The following is a 25,039-nucleotide window of genomic DNA, read 5'->3' on the forward strand; positions in this document are numbered from 1 at the left end:
ATCATCTTCTGTCTGGTTTACTGCACTAGCCTCCTAACCGGTCTGTCTGCTCCCATCCTGCTCCCATTTTGGTCTATTTCTAAGACAGCAGCCGGAATAACCCTTTTAAAACATAAATCAGGTCATATCATGCCTCTGCTCAAAACCCCAAACAGTTCCTGTCAATTGAGAGGCCCCTGATTTCCTCTCTGACCTGATTTCCAGTTGCTCTTCCTCACGGTCACTTCACCCCATTCCCACTGGCCTCCTTGCTGTTCCAGGAAGGAACAAGCTGGGCATGCCCCTGCCTTTAGGACCTCTGTCAGTTCCCTCTGCCTGCATCTTTCCATCAGATGCCCTCATTTCTAATTTTGTTAACCTCTTCTGTGTCTACTGAAACACCAACTCCTTAAGGGAAGCCTACCCTCACCATCTTTTAAAAGGTGTCCCCTGAACTGTTTTATTTTTTTCTACAGCTCTCACTGTATTCTGCCATTTTATTCTGTTTAATATGGTTTTTGTTTTAGTATGTTTACTGTTTCCCTTGCTTGAATGAGAGGTCTGTGAGGGCAGAAGTATTTATCTGTTAAGCATGCTAATGAATAGAATGAACTTACAACAGTGCCTGGTACATAGTAAGTGCTCAGTAAAGACTGAATTCATTCGAATGAATGAATCCCATTTTAGAGTGGCTGAATCTGAATTCAGAGAGACGAAATCACTTTTCCTAGACTTCCCAGCTAGTAAGTCATGGAGCAAGTCTTCAAGCCCCATGTGCTTTACTCTATTCACTAGATAAAGTCTTGAGAATAGATGAATTCCCTGAGAAAATGAGGATAGATAGAGAATAGAAGAGGGGTGATAACTGAGACTCAAGTTGTAGCCCAGCTATAAGGCAGGAACAAAGAATAGGCCCATCTGTAGGGACCAGGAAGGGACAGAGAGGATTCTTGGGTGTTAAATAAGTGGATGGAGAAGGGATATGAGATGGATATTAGCTTTGTTCTCTGCAAAAGGGAGATTGAGAAGAATAATAACAAAGAAAAAAAAAAACAACCCTTAGATTTGGTTGAGAGTCAGTGAGGACCTTCGAGAAAAATGGACTCAATGAAAGAGTAGAAGTAGAAGCTGGAATACAGATGATTGGTTGAGAAAGCAATATGAGACAAAAGACGATAGTTGAAAGTAAAGTCAAATAAAAGTTTCATTAAAAAAGTAAAGCTTATTTGAAGGCAGAAAAGAAAAGAGAGATGGAGGTGGCTGGGAAGAATGTGTAAATGTGGCACACATTGAACCAAGAAGGGAGGGAGTGTGCAATCTGTGGGGAGAATTCTGGCCTGATATAAAAAAGTTATAAAATGCTGAAGAATGTATCCTGCTTCAGACTCCACCCTTATCAAAGGGAAAGTGGGGTGTTTCCTCCTCCCTTCCCATCCCGAGTTCCCCTGCCTCCTTTCTGAGTCACACAGAACACAAGGTAGAAGGCACATAAAAGGCAACTAACCGTCTAGGGATTTTATGGGGCTGTGATAGAATCCCTGGGACAACACCCGAGTGACAGGTGTCCCAGATGCCGTTTAGGTTCCTGTCATTCCCCACCCCTCACATTTGGGTCCTTCTTAAAGTGGGCTGGTTTTGTGAATGTGAAAAATTTCTCTTTATTTTTTTTGTTCTGTAGGAAAATTCATTTCTTTGAATAGATAATGTATTCACATGGCTTAAAAACATATATGTTTAAAAATATCCAGTAAAGAGTTTCTAGATAGTTCAGTCAGTTAAGCATCCAACTCTTGATTTCATGATCTCAGGTCATAATCTCACAGTTTGTGGGATCGAGTCCTCATTGGGCTCTGCACTGACAGTGTGAAGCCTGCTTGGGATTTTCTCTCTCAATCTCTCTCTCTCTGCCCCTCCCTGTCTTGTGCGCTGTCTCTCTCTCTCTCTCTCTCTCTCTCTCTCTCTCTCTTTCTCTCAAAAACAAAATATCCAGTAAAAAACTCTCTATCCTTATTCCACATCTTGGGTTCCCACCCCATCAAAGGTGATCACTGTTGTTTTGGTTTATATGTCCTTTAAGAAGTGCTTTATACATATACAAGCAAATGCAAACATATTTATTAAGTGATATTTTAAAACCTAAGAAACAAGTTGCAGCCTGTTCTTCTCTGCAAATAAAAATTTTTCTGTTAACTAACTCTGTGAGTTCCTAAGGGATGTCCCTTTCCCAATCTCTCAGTGGGAGTTGAGGGAATTTTGCTGAGACATGGTTGATCCTTCCAGAACCTAGTGTGTGGATGAGGTAATTGAGCATTTCAGGTCTGAATGTTCACCTCCAATAGGAGCTTCTCATGGTGTAAAATTAAAAGTGAAAAACATGAGTCAAGTTATTGAACCAGACCCATTCATTGCATTTTCATTTTCATTCATTGAACATTTCATTTAAGAAATGTTCAAAAAAAATTTGCTGACCCCTGCTCTAGAGTAAGGAAGAAAGAAGGGAAATGATTTCTTATCAGCATCTACTATGTGCCAGGTTCTGATATAGGTTCTTTCATTTAACTTGTATGACAACCCTGTGGAAGAGCTCTTATTGGTCTTGTTTTACTGATGTTGGATCTGAAGCTCCAATGCTAATGACTTGCCCAGGGTCATACTGCTGCTAATATGAGAGCTGGGATTCCAACTGAGATGCCAGGACTGACCTGGTTTTCTCCTACAGATATAGTCCAATGCCAGGGAGTTAGACAATAATCACATACCCAGAAAAAATCTATTTAGAAAACCCACAAACCACTACTAGATTCATAAGTGAATAGCGTGACTTCTTCCTCATGACCTGACTAGAAATGAACTGCCTAATGAGTAGTCACTTGTTTAAGGTGAGCAATTTTGACACCAGATTAACAGCTATATGATTTGCAGGAGGGCTGGGAGAATGCAGTACAGTGTGGTGCCACCTCAGTGAAGCATTTCAAGAGATCTGTCCTTTGGGGTATAGTGCAACGTCCACTTTTCACATCACGGACTTCCTGCTCACACTAAGTTCTCAAAGCTCATCCTGGAAGATGTTACTCCATTAGGTTGAGCTCATTGGTACCAAGTTGATAGATACATGACATAACTGATCCCTTTTCTCTCCAGCAACCAGTGTCTTCAAATGCCAGATTATGGCATCTCAACTAGAGTTCAGTGACCCAACTCTTGTTAGCATTTTGTCTCAGACATCTATAACCTGATTTTAAAAACTTCTTTGGTGCCAGCTAAGGGTGTCTTTGCACATAAGTTATTTCAGAATCAGTGCAGCAAATACTTAGCCAAGTGCTTGCTTTTTGTAACTAGACTATGTAAAATTGTAGTCAAGTCTGTGGTAGCAGTATGAAGGCAGCCACCCTTGCTACTGCCTCAAGATGGAGCAGGGAGCTGGTTGATTAACCCAGAGTAATGTGAATGTAGAAGAGATTTGGTCCTGGGATTAACTTGGCACTGATTCCTTTTTCCAGGAGATAAAATGGGTCCATATAGAAGTTTTCCTATCTTTTACCCTCATTTTGACTGTATGTTGACTCATCGATGATACCACGCTGATGATGACAGTCATTAAAGAAATAGCACATTGTCCTGAGTTTTCTTCCTTTTCTTTTCTTCATTGTGATGAAAAGGACATAGCATAAAGTTTGCCATTTTAACTGTTTTTAAGTGTACAGTTCATTAGTTTTAAGTATATTCATACTGTTGTGAAACCGATCTCAGAACTCTTTCATCTTGCAAATCTGAAACTCTACCCACTAAACAGAAACTTCTCTTTCCTCCATCTCCCTCAGCCCCAGTAACCACAATTCTACTTTCTGTTTCTATGGATTTTAGATACCTCATATCAGTGGAATTATATAATATTTGTCTTTTGTGACTGATCTGTTTCATGTAACATAATGTCCTCTAGGTCCATCCATGTTGTAGCATATGACAGGATCTCCTTACTTTTTAAGGCTGAATAATAATCCATTATGTATCTATACCATAGTTTGTTTTTTCATCATCTGTGGAAGGATATCTGGTTTGCTTCCCCCTCTTGGCTATTGTGAATAGCCCTGTTATGAATGTAGGTGTGCAGATACCTCTCTGAGACTCAGTTCTCAATTCTTTTGGGTATATATCCAGAAATGGGATTGGTGGATCACATGATAGTTCTATTTTTAATGTTCAAGAAACCTCCATACCATTTTCCATAGAAGTTACTCCATTTATAATTACATCAGTAGTGCACAAGAGTTCTATTTTCTCCACATCCTTGCCAACATTTGTTATTTTCTGTTTTTTTTTTTTTAGTAATAGCCATCCTAATGGGTGTGGAGTGGCATCTCATTGTGGTTTTGATTTGTAGTTCTCTGATGATTAGTAATGTTGAGGCATCTTTTCATGCTTGTTGGTCATTTGTATACCATCTCTGGAGAAGTATTCAAGTTCTTTGCCCATTTTTAATTAGGTTATTTGATGTTTTGTTGTTGAGCTGTAAGAGTTCTTTATATATTATGGATATTAACCCTTTATGATACATATGATTTGGGAAGATTTTCTCCCATTCTGTAGGTTGACTTTTTACTCTCTTGAATGAGACCTTGTTGCACAAAAATTTTTAAGTATGCTGTATTTCCATTTGTTTTTGCTTTTGTTTCCCAGGCTTTTGGTGTTATAGCCAAGAAATCGTTGTGAAGTTCAATGTCATGAAGATTTTCCTCTATGTTTTTTGTAGGAGTTTTATAGTTTTAGGTCTTTGACTTTTCCTTTATTTTTTCTCAGTGTGATTACTGCTCATGTTTTAAGGATCTCACCCCAGGCTTTCTTGTGAGATAGGATGCAGCTTCATAGCTAGAGCCAAGTCACCTTCTGGGATTTGTTTAAACACACACACACACACACACACACACACACCCACATTCGGAGTCACTCTTTTTAATAATCTCAGCTGGGCATTATTTATTTGATTTGAGATTTGAATAAGTCTCATTTGAAATACAGCTTTATCTTTCTTATTCACCCCCAAGAGTAGCTTATAATCAAGGTCTGCCACAAATTCGATTCTCACTCACTTTTGATATTTCTTTTATACCAATCATGTACCAGTTTTCCTAGAGTCGTTGGAGTGGTAGTCTGCTCTTAGGTGTTGATATGATCTCCTAAGAGCATCAGGTAAGAAGCATTTAGGTTTATTGGATTCGACTGTTTTTCACTGGCATTTCATTTTGTATGTGCATTTCCTTTATGATAACTGTTTTCTTTTGGTTGCTGGTCTTCCTCTTGTCTCTCATTTCCTTCTCTTCCTTACATCTTCTTTCTCATTCCTTTTTCTTTCAATTTATTTCTGGACTGTCTAGTTTTCACTTTCTGGCTCCTGTTTCTCTTTTTAATTTCTTTCCCAAGAGTATCTTCTATTTTCTCCCTTTAATATTGCCCTAGAGAATCTCAGATTCCGGACATGAGAGCACTTTGAGTTGGCTTTTCATGACTATCTAAACTTGAATTTGCTCCCTTCAGTGCGTTTCTTAACCTTAGAAATATGTATCTAGAGATTTGAGGAATTGTTTAGATGCAAGAATAAAGAAAATAATAATTTAGTTTAAATATCAAGGAAAAAGATTCTTAATGAATCGGGAAGGCTTAGCTTTGTAGTTGGAAGATTCAAAAGTCCTAAAGGATCACTAATTGAACATAAGTTGATAGTACAGAAGATGATTCAACAAAAGGTGTAATATAATAGCAGAATGCTGTAGGAACTCCGTATTCTCTTCTTTATTTATACTATGTACAACCTAAATTTTTGTCTTAGAATTTGTCTTCTGTGCTTAGACAGAAGCCCAGAGGAGTTTTATAGGAGTTTTATAGTTTTGGGTCTATAAACTATAGACCTATTTTTAATTATGTTGTCAACATAATTCAAAGCACTGTGCTTATTACTACATAAGATAGTATTTGGTAAATACCATGTGGAAAGTCATACAATGGGGGGACAGAGGAAGGAAGATAATAACAAGTATAACTAGATCAAGCCTCATAGAAGAGGAACTACTTGAGCTGGGTTTTGAATGGTGAGTAGAATTTAGATAGAGATGAGGAGGTGGAAGGTTAATGACTGAAATTTTGGCATAAGCTAAGGTTAAGGTCAAGAATATTTAAGATGTATTTGGGAAAGGGTAGAGAGATGCTTGGTGTTTGGAGTATATGTTAAACTGCTATAAACAAAGGGACCCCAAAGTATAATACGATAGAATTATCTTTTGTAAATAACAAGAGGTAGGCAGACAGTCCAGGAAAGAGGCCACCTATGCATCCAGGTACCTTCTCCCTATTGCTCTTCTGTGGCTCACCAATTTTGTCTGCTTTCCAGCTCACCAGAAGAGGGAAGTGGAGAGCAGCCAACTTTCTTCTCACACATACAACCTGGAAGTTGCACATACTGTGTGTGTTCACATCCCACTGACCTAGACTTTGTCACATGGCATCACCTAACTGCAAAGGAGTTTGAGAAATGAGCCTCTAGACTACGAACACTGGGAGGCAAATGTCTCTTAATCGACTGCTGGTTATAATAGCGTTTGTTGTAGGGACAAAATATGATGGACTTTGAATTCCAAGTGTTTGCATAGTACAAATACAAAAATAAATACCTGTCTAATGAATGCATGAATAAATGAATGAGGGAGTGGGTGAGTGAATGAATGTATTGTTCGATTTGAACTTTATCCTCTAGACCAGGAGCTACAAACTAAAATGCCTCTAAGAGTTCAGACAGATAACATAAGTGAGTCACTCAGCCAGGTGTAAATGGGGAGGGATGGGAACCGAACAACTGGAGGGTTAGTGCCATGTCTAAAGGTTTTCCACTGGTCAGCTCCAGGTGATTGTTGTGCTATGATGTGGACCCTGTGTGGCAAGATCGTGCAATGTTTTAAAAAGTAGGAAACCTCGGTTTTATGTGACATCTTCCAATTTAAAAAATGTTGGGTCCGAACAATTTTAAAACAGGCCAAATAAAACACATATATAGGATAGATGTGGCTTTCAAGTCACTAATTTGCAATCTTTGTGAAAATAATAAACCACTTAAATTTTTTGGTCCAGAGAGTTGGTATGAAGGTTAATCTGATTGTGGTGCACCTGCCTGGATATACCACTTGCAAAGTGGTTCTCTATTGTGGCTGCTTATTTTCATTCCTAGAGAGATTTGAAAAAAATCCCAACCTCTCCACCCCAGACTAACTAAATTAGGATCTCAGCAGGTGGGTAATTTTAAGAGCTCTTCAAACAATTATGATGTGCAGTCAAGGTTGGGAGCTAGTGCTCTAAGGCTAATTTGGAAGGTTATTACAATAGCCTGGACATATAAAAGGGTTTGAACAGTGGTTTTGGAAGCCAAATGAGGAAATAAAGAGATAGAGGTGGGAGATGTTATAAAAGACAAGTCGATAAAAATTTTTGGCTTTTTAAAAATAAGGGAGTGGGGGAAAGGGGTCAAAAGAATTGGGATTTCAATCTGGTTTGGGGGGCTGAGAGATGTAAGGAGTTTAACAAGTAGTTGCAAGGGACATATGAAATTAAAGTACACAGTGAGTGAATGGGGCAAAGGTAAATGTTATCTTATATGTAAACTCTGTTGCCCCAAACAAATTGAGAATTCTAAACCAGCATAATGTTTTTAAAGATAAGGCTACACTTTTTAAAGGATAATAAGCTTTTGTGTACATCTTGTTTGTTTCAATGCCAGGAAAAGTCTGTGAATTAACATTGCTAATGGACTTGTTGAGATAGTATGCCAAGGTTATTGCTCAAGGTTGTTAGAAAAGAACCGTAGGGATCCAAAGCAAATTCCTTCCTGGTTAATATGTTAGGAATATTTCAGGCCTGCATCACTTTGGTTTCTGCAGAGCCTTAGATGTGTCTCAAGGCTTTATCGTGATGATTTAGCACCACCATGAGGGTATATCTAGTCACTGCATCTGGTTTTTGGCCTCATTTATAAAACGAAGAGGTGCAGTTCTTTTTGTTTATAGTTGTAAACATTAAATGAAAATAGTTCTTTGTTATTTTCTTAGTATGGAGAGGTTCTGATTAAATAATATCTTGTCTAAAGATAATGAAAATGCCTAACCACATTTGACAGGAAGTATTTCTGTGATGATGAAAATCAAGAATGTTACATTTTTTAATTCAATTAAAATAATTCTTAGAATTATAGTGAATTCTTCTTTATCCTTAAACCTAATGTCATGACCCTTTATTGCTAGCAGGATGCTTTGGAGAGGTAACAATTTACAAAACCAAAGCAAACTTTGACATTTATGGCCCGCTTACAAGTGTGTCAGGTGAGGTATCGAGAGGTTTATTCATTTCACACATCATCACATTTAATTCTCAAGAAAAAAGCCCTCTATGATACAAATACTCTTCTGTTGTATCCCCATTTTACCAATGAGGATAGAGAGGCATAAAAATATGGTCATTTTCTCAAGGGTAAAGGAGTTGAAGGCATGAACTTAGGGCTCAGTTTATACAACCCCCCAACTTTTTTAGTCTTTAAAATGGAATATTAATTGTTTTTCATGCCATTGCACAGATTGTTATATGAAATTACAAACAACAATGGCTCATTGTACTAGTCTTACCATTAGTGTGACTTCACTTGTGAATACAGGGAATCAGCAGCAGCTTCAGTAAAATATTTAAAAAAATTTTTTTTGAGAGAGAGCATGTGAGAGAGGGTGAGCAGGGGAGAGAGGTAGAGGGAAAGAGAGAGAGGGAGATAATCCCAAGCAGGATCCAAGCTCAGAATGGAGCCCTAGACATGACTTGATCCCACGACCCTGGGATCTTGAACTGAGCTGAAATTGAGTCGGACACTCATCTGACTGAGGCACCCAGGTGCCCCAAGAATAAGAATCTTAGTTCTGCCCCTAAGTAGTATTTTTACTTTGGAAATTTAATCTCTTAAACCTCACTTTTGAAAAGTATACATTAATAGAGAAGGTGAATTGGATGACCTCTAAGATCCTTTTTAGGTTTGAAATTTTGTGAGATTGACTGTAAGGCAATAACTAAGCAGCCATTTCTCAGTAAGATACACAGTGGAATATATCACTTCAACATGGTTGGCTTTCTGTTCCATGGGATTCTGGGTAAATTCTCCTGACAAGGTCCTCCTGGTACATGAATGTGAGGCTGTGGCATCAGTGAGCCTGAAGGTATAACACTATTCAGGCTGCATTCCTATCACTGTAATATGACAAGAACTAGACATCCTAGAGGAATTTGGGGCCTGACTAGAGTTCATAAGATGCCATGAGACCAGGAACAATGGTGACAGTTAACAGAGTAACCCAGTAGGAATTAGATATGGATTAGCCTGAAATTATAGGAAATCAGGTAAGCTAAATGAAGCAGATAGGAAGCATTCACCTTGGCAGACTTGCCATTGTGATTTCTTAAAATTACCTGTCAGCGCTGCTTTTGTGCTCTGTTCAGACCATGTAGGGGAAAATCATTCCAAGAGGGTGGGTTCTGTGTCAAGGTCACTCAGATGTCAGACCATGTCTGAGGCTGCGGATATTACTATATGAAGATGATTGGCCTGAGTTTTGCATGGCAAGTAAACAACTTTACCCAGGAAAGATGCTGCCTGGAAGCTCAGGCCCATATGCTTTCCATCTACCATTTTGATGCGGACCTGTGCATTACTTTTTAGGAAGCCAGTGGCTTTACTGTTTGCTTTAATTATTTATCCAGAAATAAAGGAAGCTGTTGTTACTTTATTTTTTAATGCTTTTAAAATAATCAAACCAGAGAGGTGTCACTTAGAGGTGGTGCTCTGATATTTCTGATTTGTCTGGAGACTTCAGCTTGAAAGGTGTGTGTGTGTGTGGGGGGGGTGGTGTGTAAGGGAGAGAGGGAGAGTGATAGGCAGACAGAGAGAAAGAGGTGTATGTCACAATTACAATCTAGTACTCTTCCTCTTTCTTCCTACTGGAGCCCATTACTTTATAAAGATAAAGCTGATAAGTTGAATTAACAAAAATATTTTTTTTAATTTCCTATAGTGTAGAGAGGACTATTTGTACCCATATAAAATAAAGTCCCATTAAAGCCCTTTTACTTATCCTATCCTCACTACATCTTTGGTTTTACATTGTTTGGGGCATGCCATGGTATTCAAGAGACTGTCAACTAGTGCCTTCTCCATAGGATACAGGGCTCATGAAAAGTTATATTGTGCCCATTCTTCTTTCTAGAGACACATTTATATGAGCAAAATATAGCTGGAAAGAACTCCTAGAACAGTAGACTTTTTCAAGATGCCAAAAGAGATGAATATACTGCAAAGTACTAGGTAGAACTCTACGGCAAAGGAAAAGGTAACGTTGGTAGGAAGTGATTACTGGAGTCACCTGTATTAACAGATGGGGGAGCTTCTGTGGTGCTACATGGTGGCAGAGTGTGGTGGCTGGGAATATTATGTTGTCTTCACCAAGCGATGTGGCCTTGTCCCAGTTTCCGCCTCTGCAAAATAGGGTTAAAAGTGTTACCTTCCACGTAAGCATGGTGACTAGTGAACGTGTTAAAATGTATGAAGAGCTGAGGTGAGTACCTGCTACGTAGTAAGCATTCAATAAACGTTCGCTCCTGTGGTTGCTGCTGTTGTTATTATTACTATTATGAGAGGGCAGGGGTCAGGCCTTAGCAGCTTCCTGTGTATGTAGGTCATTCTGTCTGTAACCTCCACGTTCGCTGGTGCTGTCTCTGTCCAGCCCTCAGCGGCTACTTCATGGTGTACTGTAGCAGCCTTTTAACTGGCTTCTCTGATCCCACCCTTACACTCAGCCTTTTGGGATCAGACGTCACCACCCTGTTTTCTCCTCTCACCTCCAGCCACCTCGGTCATTATGAAGCCTCAGACCCCCACCCACAATGATTAAGGCTACTTCTCCGTCCTCTTGGGAACTGTGCTGGTTGCCCCAGATTTTTGTACTTCTCTTCTCTATGAGACTCTGGGCTTCCTGTCTTGGCAGATGATTCTTATATTGTATTAGAGATAATTCTCCTCTAATTGGCCCAATAATTTTAGTTAATGTACTTCTTGACATTTTAGGAAGTTTATGTAGGGGAATTTATGCTATGAATGTGTGTTCAGACAAATACAAACAAGCTGCTAGTTTGTAATATTGTCACACAACAACCTTATAAATAATATGTACTTACTTATTTATAATTTGTATTTATACATATTTATAATATTTATTTATAATTATGTGCTTATAAATAATAATTCTTACAGCACTCTTTAACCAAAGGGAGGGTCATTACAATGTATTACAGGAAGAAAAAGGAAGGGCCTCCAGTAGGTTTAGAATTATCCCTCAAAGCTCTGATTGCTAAAGATGGAAAGAATAAGAAAGTGTCTTGGGAAGGCAGTAATAGGTTGGGTGATTTGTTGGGAAAGGGACATTTAGGCTCAATGTCAAAGGATAGACATGGTGAGTGGATTGGGAGACATTGGGAGTATGTGAAGGTCACCAAGATCAGTTTCCTAGCTAGAAGAGAGGCAGTCAACCACCTGAACGTATATAGCTTTAAAGGAGGCTCTGTATGCAAGAGCCACAGATGTGAACGGTCAGAAAGGCATGAGGAATCATTCAGCTCAGTGCCCTCATTTTATAGCTAGAACCTGTCTCCCCCAGTCCAAAGTACTTCCTATGAGAACATCCCGTCTCCTGATTATACCATATCTTGCAACCTTGTCACAAAGGGGCAGCAAGTACTTTTTTTTCAGAGATCAACACTAAAATGTTCCTAGTGCCCCACAGCTGTCGGCTTTTATATCATTGTAGCCCTGAGAAACTTTGAAGCAGATTCTCCTTCTCAGAATTTGGCATATGTTTAAAGAGTTTCACAGTTGATTTTGAGACACAGCCCAGTGTCAAGAATCACTGAGACAGACATGGAATAAGGGACTAGAGTGAAGCATGTTGAGTGCACTGCCCTCTGGGGCCTCATGATGTAGAAGGCACAGTGGATATGCCCCTCTACACTGTTCCCAGGTTATCTCATCCATGCTTATGGTCTCCAGGACCACCTGTATGTTTCTTTCTCTAACCCAGGTTTTGCTCCACACCTCAACTGAATTCAGAAAGCAAACTCATAATATCTAATAATACCATGTTCATAATCTGCCTACAAGCTGTTTCTTCCTTCTGAATATCTTATTGCTTCTTTTGGAGAATAGTACCTGCAACTAAAATTAAGTTGGCTATCATTTTGGATTCTAACAAATTTCTCATCCTTCACATCCAATTGGTCCTGTCCATTTTAACTTGTCTTGCTGTGTAGCCTGACACCTTTCCTGCATGCCCACTGCTGCTGCCTTGGTCCAGCCCTCACTGACTACTTCATGTTGTACGGAGCAGCCTTTTAACTGGCTTCTCTGATCTCAACCATATGCTCAGCCATTCACTCTCTACATTGCAGCTAGGGTGAATCTTTTAAGATGCCAATCAGATTATCTCACTCCCCTGCTTCAGAAATCCGGTCCCACCTCATTGTCTTCACGATACAAGTCCAGACTCCAGGTGTGTTATGTGTGGTCTGGCTCCTGGTCAAGCCCTTCAATCTTATTTCTCAGTTTTTCCCTCCCTCCCACCCCCACCACTGCCCCACAGCGTTAGCCGTTCTCAGCTACATAGAGTTCTCAGATGAGCTGTTCCCTCTCAGACTTTATCTGCCAGGAATGTTCTTCTCTGCTCCTCCCAGTACCCTTTTATTTATTTATATTTTCTGAATGAATTACACTTATCCTGCATAGCTCAGCTTGCTTGTAATTTCCTCCTAGAAGCCCTCCTTGATGCCCCAAGACTGAGTTAAATGCCTTCCATTGACTCCTGAACACTGGGATGATCTACAACAGAGGTTCCCAGGCTATGATCCAGGTACCTCTAGGGTTCCCAAGATCCTTCAGGGGGCCCACAAGGTCAACTATTTCATATTAATACTAAAATTATGTCTGCCTTTTCACTCTCATTCTGTGTACAACGGAGTTTTCCAGAGGCTATATGGCATATGATATTTCAGCAGATTAAATGCAGAAGTAGAAATGGCATCCAGCTGTCTTCTATCAAGCCAGACATTAACAAGATTCACATACAGCTAACATCATGGCACTCTTCACTGTTTTTGAAGTTATTTTTCATAACAATGTACTATGTGAATATGCATATATATTATTGTTGTTATTATAAATGAATTAATAAATATTTTTAAAATTTCTAAAATGAATATCGATACCCATAGAAACAAAAGCTCTTTGGGGCCCTTAATAATTCTTAATAGTCTAAATGAGTTCTAAAAGTTTGAGAACTGCTGATCCACATTATCACACATCACACTTTATATTACTATGCTCCGAATTCTGTAAGAGAGGCATCTGGGTCGTTTATATGTGAGTTCCAGGCCCTATACAGTTTCTGATACACAGTAAGCTTGCAATAAATAGTTTTTGAATAAAATACCTAATACATACATGTGTATGTGTATGTACGTACACTTAGAGTTTGAATGAAAAAAAAACAATTTAATCTTTACTTGAGCTGGCCTATTGCAACCCAATCTAGGTAGTAATACATAATTAAACCAATAGTAGTCTGAAAGTTTGCACTAATTTTAAAAGCTCTAGTTCTGTCCTTTTTGTTGTTGTTGTTTAAATTTTTTTTAATGTTTATTTGTTTTAGAGACAGGAGGACAGAGCACAAGCAGGGGAGGGGCAGAGAGAGCCAGAGACAGAATCTGAAGCAGGCTGCAGGCTCTGAGCTGTCAACACAGAGCGTGACGCAGGGCTCGGACCCACGAATCACAAGATCATGACCTGGGCCAAAGTCAGACACTTAACCGACTCAGCCACCCAGGCATCCCTGTTGTTTTTTTCTGAGCTCTAGAAATTTTGGCCAAAGAATGTCTCTGAAAACTTTGAAATTTGAGCTGTATATTGAATACACAACACCTGAGTTCTTCTGACTTGGCTGTCTACTCATTGTGTATCAGTCAAGTATTTAACCTTTCTGAGCCTCAGTTTCGTCATCTGTAAAATGGGGAGCATTAAACTAGATGGGTCCTAAGGGCCTTTTGAAGACTAGATCTGTGTTTCTGATCTGCATGTAAACTTTTCTTCTTTCCAAGCACATGTATTTAGATAATACTATTTTCTGTCTTCTTGGCTCTAATGATAGTGCAGTGGCTGAATTTCTATCCTTTACTGACTTGCAACCCTGAAATTCTCTGGTACAAAGGTGGCTATTTTCTTCTTTTTAAAAATTTACTATTAAACTGTAATTGACATACAGTGTTACATTAGTTTCAGGCGTACAGCATAGTGATTCAACAACTCCGTAAGTTACGCTATGCTCACTGCAAATGTAACCACCATCTGTCACCATACAACACTATTACAATACTATTGACTATATTCCCTGTGCCGTTCCTTTCATCCCTGTAACTTATTCCTTCCATAACTGGAAGCCTATATCTCTCACTCTCCTTCACCCATTTTGCCCATCCTCTACCCACTTCCCTCTGGCAACCACCAGTTTGTTCCCTGTATTTATGGGTCTGCTTCAGCTTTTTTTTACATGTGAGTAAAATAATATGGTATTTGTCTTTCTCTGACTTATTTCACTTAGCATAATGTCCCCTATATCCACCCATGTTGTCACAAATGGCAGGATCTTCTTTTTTATGGCTTAGTGATACTAAGTGATACTTAGTGATATTCCCAAATACACATACCACATCTTTATCCACTCACCTATCAAAAGAAGGCACAGTGGATATGCCCCTCTACACTGTTCCCAGGTTATCTCATCCATGCTTATGGTCTCCAGGACCACCTGTATGTTTCTTTCTCTAACCCAGGTTTTGATCCACACCTCAACTGAGTTCAGAAAGCAAACTCATAATATCTAATAATACCATGTTCATAATCTGCCTACGAGCTGCTTCTTCCTTCTGAATATCTTATTGCTTCTTTTGGAGAATAGTACCTGCAACTAAAATTAAATTGGCTACCATTTTGGATTCTAATAAATTAGATTCCTATCAAAAGACACTTGGGTTGTTTCCATATCTTGGCTATTGTAAATCAAAAAAACAAATAAACATAGAGGTACATATATATCTTTTTGAATTAGTAGCTTTTTTCCCTTTAAGTAAATACCCAGTAGTGGATTTACTGGATCACATGGTATTTCTAATTTTAATTTTTTGAGAAACTTTATTTTGTTTCCCACAATGGTTGCACCAATTTGCATTCCTACCAGTAAGGTTCCCTTCTCTACATATCTTCATCAACACTTGTTATTTCTCGTCTTTTTGATACTAGCCATTCCGACTGATGTGAAGTGATATCTCATTGTGGTTTTGATATGATGATTAGTGATGTTGAGCATCTTTTCACATGTCATTGACCATATGTATGTCTTCTTTGGAAAAAATGTCTATTTAGGTCCTCTGACCATTTTTAAATCATATTATTTGTATTTTTTGGTGTTGAGTTGTATAAGTTCTTTATATATTTTGGATATTAATCCCTTATTGGATATATCATTGCAAAACTCTTACCCCATTTACTAAAGATGGCTATTTTCTTGCTCACTCAGTGTGATAATTCCATTTTTTCCCTAAAAATAATAACCTTGTCATTACTAAAGAACTCTGTGTTCCCCAAATAAAGTTGAGAGTATTTATATAAATAGGAACTCAACAATTGCAAGTAATCTTTTGAATGATCTTAGCATTCTACAAACACTCCCATCTAGCCACGTGCATTCTTGTTCCAGATATTGATTTGCAAGGAGGTAGTACTAATCAGAAAGTTTAGACCTAATCTAAACACAGGATTATAACATTTTCAGCTCTGCACTTTAGTATCAAGAAGCAGCCCCTTTCACCAAAACTTTATGGACGTGTTGGGAAATGTTTATTAAAAGCTGTTAATTAGCTCCAGTTAATTAGGTCGGGGGAGACTTAAAACTATAGAAAAAGAGAAGGAATGAGCAGGGAGAGAGAAGAGGAGAAGAAGGGATGGGAGCAAAAGAAAGGAGAGAGGAGTAGAGACCAAGAGAAGGAAGTGATTAGAAGACGAAAGAGAAGAAAAAAGGCAAAAGAGAAACGGTGGTCAAGAAAGGAAGAGAAAAAGGGGGATTGAAAAGAGCACAGATGCAGGGACTTCTCTAAAACACAGGTGGCTGTAATGGGCATGGTTGAAGCTGTGTGACTCAGGCTGGGGTTTCACAAAGGCTTGGGAAATAAGAATGGGGTGCCTGGGTGGCTCAGTCAGTTAGGTGACCAACTTGGGCTCAGTTCATGATCTCAGTTCGTGGGTTCACGCTCTGCGTCAGGCTCTGTGCTGGCAGCTGAGATCCTGGAGCCTGCTTCGGATTCTGTGTCTCCCTCTCTCTCTGCCCCTCCCCCTATCACACTCTGTGTCTGTCTCTCAAAAATAAAATAAACATTTAAAAAAATTAAAAAAATAAGTGGACCACATTGGGTGTTCCTGTCCTTTTTTTTCTCTCTGTGAACCTCATGGGAATAAGTCTGGTCAGAAAGTCAGTGTGATAGCTCAGAGCTTGGATTCTGGAACAGAACTACTTAATATCTATTTAGTGGCTTTGTGACCTTGAATAAATTGCATAACTCCTCTATGCTTCAGCCTCTTTGTACAATAGGGAAATTCATAAAGACTCAATGACTACATAAGTTATTAGAAGAATAGCTGGTAGACAGTCATCATCCAGATGTTAAGGATTGTTGTTTATAATACAAAATATGAAAAGCCTATAAAGCATTCAGCTATCATAATCCTAAATTGTGAAGTGTGAATATCTAAGGTATGAATCCTCTTGGGGATTTAGAGGCAGATAAAGATGACCTGATTTGCTCAGTCAGTGCCTCTGGGGAATTGGGGTGCTTGATACAAGATCTCCTTTAGAGTAAGTAAGCAAAGCTTTGGGGCAGCCAGACTCCGTGGGAAGATCCCTAGCTTCACTCCTGTGGAAGTGTTCACAGTTGTGCAAATGCAAGTGCATGGGCTTGTCTATATTTCAGTTTTCTCCTCTATAAAATAGAGGGTGTGGGAATCTTATAGCGTAGTGTCATTGTTAGAATTGAATACATTCCTGGCACATAATAAGTGCTCAATTAATATTAACCTGTTATTAGTTCCAGTCTATTTCCAAGTCTTTTATTCATTCGTATTTTTTTAAAAATTTTTTTTTTCAACGTTTATTTATTTTTGGGACAGAGAGAGACAGAGCATGAACGGGGGAGGGGCAGAGAGAGAGGGAGACACAGAATCGGAAACAGGCCCCAGGCTCCGAGCCATCAGCCCAGAGCCCGACGCGGGGCTCGAACTCAGGGACCGCGAGATCGTGACCTGGCTGAAGTCAGACGCTTAACCGACTGCGCCACCCAGGCGCCCCAATTCGTATTTTTATTAGGCATTAATGATATGCATTTCAATCTTGTTTTGCCCTTAAATATGTTGATTACTTCTTTTTATAAAGCAATAGGCAGCAACCGAACTCAAACTCTGGATTTGTTGGAGGAAATTCTTTCACATTGTGAGAATCAGGAATCTTTCTGGGCTCTTCTTTTCCCAGTTGAAATTATTGTCAACAGTATTGTCAACAGTTATTCAACTCCATTTATCCCTTCTGCATGATAGAATAGAACTTCCCACCTGGTCAATTTTAGATAATACCATTTCATGCCTTTTTTTTTTTTTTTTTTTTTTTCTCTCTTTCCAACTGACAGCCTTTTACTTTATTCTGGGATAATTTTATCAGGAATATTTTTATATTCTAAAGACATTCCATTCAACCTTTAGAAAAGAAGCTTAAATATTTCATAAAACATTTCAGTGTTTGAGTTTTCTTGTGGCATCAGAGTTAAAACTGCCTTAAACCATTTCATTTTCTCTTCAATCTTTTTTCTAAAAGCACACACCATATCCTCCCTTCTGTCAATTACTTACACTGTGTTGGATTTTGTGGGTAGGAACATTGCTAAATGTGTGAGGTAGTAGAATCTAAAACATCTCTTTTAACTCCTTGGCATTTTGTCTTGAGCCTCTGGATCTTGGGTAGCACATTAAGTATACGGATTACCTTTCCTCCCCCTGCCCCTGCCAAAAAAAAAGGAAGGAAAGGTAAATTGGAAAGTAAAGGTGAATTGCATTGAGTACTATTGTGTAAAACTCTGAATTAGGCATTTCATATAGGAACTATGTACATATGAATTAACCGGAAATGGAAGGCTAAATATAGACATTGGTAGATGTACGTATAAAATCTCAATGCATACTTTTGCTTCTAAATGGAGTTCTAAGTCTTCCAGTTATCAGAGCCTAAATAAAGCTTCCTTGTGGGTAGGGTAAGAGGATTGCAATTACTCGTTGGTAGCCATTGCTAACGTAAAGATTGGCTCCAAAGCCTGTGGCGTGTTTTAAAAAATTAAGCCAGATTATTCTTAAACTCTTGGCTATTTATGGAGAAATGTGATCCCCTTCAGACCTACTGGTGGAATAAGGAGATAGGGGAATCCATACTAACTTACAGGTTTAGAGGTTTCCCCTTCCACATTGTCTCATCTGATGATCTGAGACAAGTCACGACTCCCTCCTCTGCATGCCCAGAGCCTCAGTGCTCCCTCTCCTCTCACCTCATGGCTGTGGGGGGACTTTGCTGATCCATCTCCCCTGTGGCCTAGCACCGTGCTGCACACTTAGTGAATAATCAAAGCTTTTTGAGTGAATTAGATAAAAGATCAAATTAGAACTTGTTAATTAGGAATGGTTTTTAAAAATCATTTATCAAGCCCTAGTTTTACATCAGGCCTTAAAATATATACATTTTTTTTGAAATCCTCATGTAAACCCAAGATGGAAACTGCTGTCCCTATCTTACAGATGAGGAAGTTGAGATTCAGCGACATTAGGTAGCTCATTTGGTTTATGATGGTGGTAAGAGGTGGATGGAGCCTGGAATCAAATTCAGTTTTGTCTGGTTGTAGCAACTCTTCTCTTAATAATATCCATACTGGTTCATGATGGGGGTGGTTTTTCTTCTCTTTTAATATAACCTCTTCTACCCTCATGATTAATCCTCATTTAAATGTTTTTCAACTTCCAATTTCTGCCAGGGACTTAGATAAATTGTTAGATCAGTTGGCCTCTCACGATTTCCTGTGATGCCAGTGAGGCTCTCTGGATTCAGGTTCTGAATCCACTATCTTCTGGCCATATGGCACTGGACAGGTCTCACCTCTCAGGGCCTCAGTCTTCTCACCTGTAAAACAGGTCACAATACTACCTACCTCACAAGGTCTTTATGAAACTCAAACGATCTAATGGATATAAAATACGTTTAAAAGGTCATGGCACACAGTGAGGTCAGTTTGAAGGTTACATACTGTTTCAGCTAGCATCATTCAGATGAGATCATTCAGTGAATCTTTGAATCTTGGAATACTAAGAAAAAGGTAAATACTTTTTAATAAATGTTTACAAGATTCAACAATAGAGACTGAACAATTTTTTCATAAATATAGTGAAAATAGTTTACTTTTGTGATGCTCTTCAGATCCCTATCTGAACGCAGCTAATTTGATCTAGACGAGGTCAGACATCATGCTTGATTTCTTTGTCCACTGAGAAATGAGAATCTTTCTGGCGGCACACACACACACACACACACACACACACACACACTAAAACAACAAACAACAAAAATAAATTAGCAGTTGAAGTCCTTGGCTGAACTCCTGAGAACTAAGGGCCTTCTTCTCATGATTAAAGTATATCAGATTCATCTATAATTGAGGCAGTGATAAAATGGGCTAATTGTAGCATGTAACTGCCTGCATGTTTGGTTGAAATTTTCCATGAGTTACAAGTGAAATTTACAGTGATTTCTGCTTGCAAACAAACAGACAAAAGGTGTGTGTTCCTTGTTAAGCATCTAGCCTCATCAAAGACCTCCTTTCAGAAAAATTAACAGAAAGTGAAGTGAAGGTGGAAGTGAAGTGAAGTGAAGTGAAGGTGGAAGCACTGGAAGTTTAGAGAATTTTGCCTCAGTGCCAAGACCGTGAGGCTGGGAAGAATTGTTGCTTCCCTTTCATCTGGGTCCCGTGACATGTCTCTGAGAGTACTATTGCTAGAGGTCAGTGTGGTGGGGCAAGAGAAATAGACTTCGGAGTGAAATGTGGGGTCAGGTCCCAACTCTGCCATTGGAAGTCACTCACCTTCTTTGACCCTCAGTTTCCTCGTCTGTACAATGACCAGAATCAGAACCACTCCACAGATGTGTAACAACACAGCATCTACTTCCTGTCGTATATGCCCCCCTTTCCCCTTTTAGAGAAATAGGTTTCAATATCAATTTGGTCTAAAAATTATGTAATTCGATAAAGAAAAATTACCTGCTAGGCTTACAACACCATAAGGCGGAGACTATGTCTCGTTTTATACTGTATTGCTATCTGCTGGTCCCATACCTGGCACCCAGGAAGGCTCTCCCTTTTTATTCCTGCTCCACATGACAGGCTTGCTGGAGGGCAACAGTAATCACCTCCACAGGTTTTATTTAACCAAACTAGGTTTGTGGTAGAAAGAAACAGGTAGGGACATAAAACAAATAATGGGCATTCTTTAAAAACATTTTTTTAATGTTTATTTTTGAGAGAGAGAGAGAGAATGTGAGTGGGGAAGGGGCAGAGAGAGAGAAGGAGACACAGAATCTGAAGCAGGCTCCAGGTTCTGAGCTGTCAGCACAGAGCCCAATGTGGGGCTTAAAGCCATGAACTGTGAAATCAGGACCTGAGCCAAAGTTGGACGCTCAACTGACTGAGCCATCCAGGCGCCCCAATAATGGGCATTCTTTTTTTTTTTTATTTTTTTTTTAAATTTTTTTTTCAACGTTTTATTTATTTTTGGGACAGAGAGAGACAGAGCATGAACGGGGGAGGGGCAGAGAGAGAGGGAGACACAGAATCGGAAACAGGCTCCAGGCTCTGAGCCATCAGCCCAGAGCCTGACACGGGGCTCGAACTCACGGACCGCGAGATCGTGACCTGGCTGAAGTCGGACGCTTAACTGACTGCGCCACCCAGGCACCCCTTTAATGGGCATTCTTAATCTGTCGTGAGGGTGTAGCTATGTGCAAGACCTGAGTGTAAATTTTCCTTGTGAATATGATCTTCAAATCTGAAAGTGTATATTTGCACACACTTTTTGCTGCTTAGTCTTTAAAAAGATTGATGCTTTAGAAAGTTTTAAAGTAAGATTTTTAAGAAGCACTTCATTAAGGAACTTTTAAAATGCAAATGATTTGGAAGTGTGAAATGTGCTTTTCAACTGGTGGTAACAAGTCTAACTGCTTTCTGTTTCCTCTCACATTGGATGGCCAGGGTTTCTTCTGGGTGTTGAATCCTGGCTTGACTCTAGTGAAGAGTATACAGACTCTCAAAACATGTGTCAGATATGAATATGCCAAGGGACCTATACAAAAGGATATAATCAAGGGGGGTGGCCTGGGAGGATTGGAGCCTGTGGACTGAGTCACACTCAGTGCTCTCCTGGAGAGCTTGGCAGGAGTCAGAGAAGCATAATGGAAATGGACAATAAGGAAACTCGTGGTAGAAAAAGACTGGAGAGAGACGAAGCAGATAAGATACATCAACAGGAGTTTGAACAATGAAGGCTGAAATGTGGCCTGTCAGAAGTTTGTAATTCAGCCTGTAGCAATGAGTTGAATGTGCGTAAGATGTGCTTTTATATAGTGCGATGGCAGCATTGGATTGTGTTTTATACAATCTGGTTTTATAGTCATCTTGGACTCTCAGAATAAGTAAAAATCTGGTTTTATAGTCATCTTGGACTCTCAGAATAAGTAAGTATGAACTGAGAATATTAGAGAAACAAACAGAGGTGGGTCACATAATAAGAATAAGAACAAATTTGGATACAGACAGAATTGTGATACAGGCAGAATATATTTCACAGAAACATCCAGGAGAGTGTTTCAACTCTTTATTGGTGGTAAATTTTTTTTAACTATTAAAATTAGTTGAATCGAGTAGGCAAGTGTTTACTCATGCTTTAAGTTCTGCTGAAATTTTTGCCTCAATGATGTTTATCTTTTTATTCTCAACAATGTCCAGACGTGTGCTTTATACAGCGTAGGCACAATAAATATTCGTTAAAAAAAGTGAATGAGTGCCCACTATTTGTTATACTAGGATTTGATCCTCATGATAAAATAAATAAAATTTTGTATTTTCCCCTGTGGTTTTTTTATGTAACCTCATTTTCCTTTATTCACACCACAAGGACTCTACAGAGCTTCTGAAAATTAGCATCAGATATTCCCTGCATACATCGAAATGTGAATTCTCCTGCACATTGCATGCCTGGTTTGATATACTGAGTGGCACTTAGCTGGTCTTTCTAAGAAGAGCATATCATGATATGGGGATAGTACACAGTATACTGTCCATTACACAGTACACTGGAAAAGCACACACATAAAGAGGCTGGGAGAGGTGGAGAAACAGCAAGTGACAAAGGTATCAAGGATTGGATGGGTTTCACTTTCATCTGCCTTTATGATTTCTGTTTATCTTTTTGTGGCTGCACATACTAGCAGGAGGGGAGGTGGAAAGCTAAGAGCTCCCTAAGAGGAAGAAGTGTTTAGCATTTTATTATAAGATTGCAGGGATTCTCTGGATTTCTGTTGTGATGGATGGAACTTTTGCTTAAAAGTTTCTGGCAAGAAAAGAGTTGAGAAAATGCGCAACAAATGAAAATTGGTGAGGTAGGGATATAATTCAGAGGAAACCCAGAGAGAAGCCTTGAAAAGGACCTGTTTCATCTGTATCAGACAGCCTTGGTTTTGTTCTCTGGCTAGGCTATGCAGAAAGATCATCCAGAAAGTTTCACCTGGGTCCCATGAGTTTGCCTAATCTGCACCTCATGGATTTCAGCTAACTCTGTAATCATGGTTCTGTTAGGAAATCTGTCACACATTGTTCAATACTCTTTGGCTACGACCAACCTTTTGTGATGAAGTACCCATGCGATCACATATACACACATTGTTTTGTTTGCTTGTCTTTTGGAGGAAGAGAAGATAATGAATAGTATATAACTGGTCATATTTCAAATAACATCTTTTACTATTTGTCTTCTTGGATTTAATCAGTTCTTTCCAAAATAATTTCCTTCCTGACTTAATGTTCTCCCCAGACCAATTTGCAGATAAAACAACTCAAGTCCAAATTCAATAGTAAGTACTGTTTAATGATATAAAGTACTATTTCATCTCACAATTATCAACCATCTAGACTCTGGTATTCTGATGAGGCTCTGTAGATGTTTCAGTAAGTCCATTTGGCCAACAAAGAATATCTTAATTTTTCATAGAATTTAATTATGAGAGCATGAAAAATTAGGACATCAGTTCTAACACACTCTATCATTGTTTCTGCTCACAGATTTACTGTACATATCTGTAGGGATCTATGGTAATCATCAAGTGTGATAAGAATTTCTTATGTATTCTGAGTCGTAGGCAGTCTACCAGAAAGATGAATTTGGGGAGTGATGTTTAAAATAGGTGGGAGGCTCGACTGAAAACAGGGAGCCTAAAGTAACATCTGTGTTAAAAGGCTCGAGTATTTGGAAGGATATGAAAAACAAAGCAACTCTCAAATTTATGGAAATGTAGAAGAAGCGCAGACAAACTGATACCCTCAATCTATGAGAAAGGGCAAAAAGAATTACTTGGCATGGATTCCTACCATTGGGTGGATCATCAGAAAAGTGCATTTGGTAGGGGAATGCATTATTTGACATTCATGAAGCTATCCCTGTTGGACACAGTTTCACCTCACCTGGAAGAAACACTTCTGAGTGATGACCAGAGGAAGTCACAGTGAGGTCATTAATTTGGGGTTGGAGGCCAGGACATGAGGCATGTTAAACAACCTTCTGGTTCCCAGCCCGGTCCGTTGCAAATGCATAGGCCTTAGCTTCTAATTAAGATGACTCTAATATGATATTTTTTATTGGCTTTACCAAAACAACTTGATTAGGCTAGGTTTTCAAAAGGATGAGTGTGATTATCGTTTGACCTTTGCACAATAGGGGTAAAATGGGCAAAGCTTTGGGTAGCTTTTCGAAACATGGGATAGATACACTACCATGTGGGATGATTGGCTGAGCTCTGCACAGGCTGGCAGCAGTACCAGAGCATCGTGGGACAATCTGATGGACTCCAGGTGTACCGATGACCACAGCTCTTCTCTGTCAACCTTTGACAGACAGAAATGTGTTTCTGAGTGTTACTTGTCTGTCTTCCTCTTTACCATCCTTCTCAGTCCCATTTTCTCATTTCCTAACAATCATTTTGAGGCCAATCAACTGCTAGAATTAAGGAGTTATAAATCTTAAACTATTATTCAGGAGAAACTTTAATAACAAAGCCTAGCTTCAGGGCATCTCGGTGGCTCAGTCAGTTAAGCTTCCGACTTCAGCCTAGGTCATGATCTCTCTGGTCCCAAGTTCGAGCCCTGTGCCAGGCTCTGTGGTGACTGCCTAGAGCCTGGAGCCTGTTTCTGATTCTGTGTCTCTCTCTCTCTCTCCTTCTGCTCTTCCCCCACTCACACTCTGTTTCTTTCTCTCAAAAATAAACATTGAAAAAGAAAAAAACAAAGCCTAGCTTCTGAGAAGCATGATAAAGAAAATGAATTTTCACCTATTCTTAATTTAGTCTCAGGATATCCTAAGTTAAGCATTAAAAATATTAACCAAAATTAATCAAAAGGCAAATCTGAAGAACGGGTTAAGTTTAATAAGAGAAATAGCACTCCAAGCCGTTTCAGTGAGTACAAATGTAGAAGCTGGTCCTTGCTCCTTTCGACCTCCAGGTGGTGCTGTTTACCTAGACACAGAAAACAGGCGCCCAGCCCCATTTCT

At 39.2% G+C, this 25,039-nt stretch overlaps 1 protein-coding gene across 6 annotated transcripts in view; it reads left to right on the forward strand.

Moving 5' to 3' along the window:
• Positions 1 to 25,039, forward strand: part of AKAP6 (A-kinase anchoring protein 6) — a 487,092-nt gene that overhangs the window by 212,477 nt on the left and 249,576 nt on the right. The gene's annotated exons all lie outside the window — the stretch shown is intronic.

The sequence above is a fragment of the Herpailurus yagouaroundi genome, unplaced genomic scaffold, assembly GCF_014898765.1.
Source record: "Herpailurus yagouaroundi ecotype Mexico unplaced genomic scaffold, PumYag 141, whole genome shotgun sequence".
NCBI classification, from domain to species: domain Eukaryota; kingdom Metazoa; phylum Chordata; class Mammalia; order Carnivora; family Felidae; genus Herpailurus; species Herpailurus yagouaroundi.